Genomic DNA, 1,415 nt, shown 5'->3' on the forward strand with positions numbered 1-1,415 from the left:
ATGATCTGTTTTTAACAAACCCGTGCTGCCTTCTAGTAATAACTATTTGTTTCTAGATGTTTGCAGATCTATTTTTTGATTATATTTTCCAGTATCTTCCCAGGTATTAATGTCAGGCTGATTGGTCTGTAGTTTCCTGGCTCTGTTTTTTCCCCATTTTTGAAGATGGGAACCACATCAGCCCTTTTCCAATCCTCTGGCACTTCCCTGGTGCTCCAAGATTTGTTAAAGATATGGTGCAATGGTTCTGAGATAACCTCTGCCGGCCCCTTCAGAACTCTGGGATGTAATCTGTTGGGTCCCAGTGAAATTACCAGTATCTCTCAATAACAGGAATATTATTCAGAGAATCTTTTCATATTTTTAGTCAGATGAAATTCATTTCTCTATCATTCTTTAATTAACTCTCCCCCCCGCCCCCCATGTTTTCCTTATCCACTAGATTTGGTTACTTTGGTTAGATTTTTCTCAGTTTTCAATGATTAAGTTCTACATTTAATACACCCATAGCAATTTCTAGCAAATAACATTCAGTAACCATATTAAAAAAATTGAATAATAGTTTATTATAGATCTTAATAAAATGTCTGATTATATTAATAATCTGTGCAAACTTTTTATCTTATTCTTTTAAATTACCAGGGAAGATCCAAAGAATTCAGTTTTCAGTAGCCTTCCAAACGCTGGTATAGAAACAGTTGAGCTCTTTTGATAACTTGGCAGTTTCAAACTAGCACTGAGCGGAAGTGTAACCCACAAATCTGAATTTCTAAAGCTCTCCATTTGAGGAAACTTGATTTTATGTCAACTCTCAGGGCTGGGAGTGACAAGTATTAAAAAGCACACACACCCCTCTCTCAGGCCTGCACACCACCGCCTCTCCCAGCCTGATTCTTGCCAGCTGCCCTGCTGGTGGGAGAACAAAGTCCCCCTCCAGGAGATCAGCGCCAAGAACCTGTGGGGGGCTGTGGGCGCCAAAAGGCGGAGGGAAACGGGGAAGTCCTTGGCTTCTTTAGAGCCTAGCAACTGAGAGAGGAAGATGTTTGGCTCTAGGGACAGGGTCTCCAGACTTGCAACGTTCAGTTCTTCCTGAACCCTGAAGCTTTAGGCTACCTGGGCTGAATGACCCGGGGTGTGTGAGAGTGTTTGTGTCTGAAGAGGGCTGGACTGTGGGTGAAATGCTTTGCACTTAGAAAAGCAGCCTATCCTTGACAGACGGATCTAGTGTTCTACAGGCACGAGGTTTATATGCCAAGGAAGCCTTCTGCCATGCAGGAATCTGCCCTGAGGGCCCCTCTGAGGAGGGTCTTCTGGGTTTCTTGGAAGCAGGACTGGGGCAAAGCAAGCAGCACGACGTCTCTTTGGCCTCTTTCCAACAAGGACCCCAGTGATCCACAGCTGTTGCCCGAAGCACA

This window comes from Protobothrops mucrosquamatus, unplaced genomic scaffold (genome assembly GCF_001527695.2).
Source record: "Protobothrops mucrosquamatus isolate PMUCROS unplaced genomic scaffold, P.Mucros_1.0 scaffold1001, whole genome shotgun sequence".
Taxonomy (NCBI): Eukaryota; Metazoa; Chordata; class Lepidosauria; order Squamata; family Viperidae; genus Protobothrops; species Protobothrops mucrosquamatus.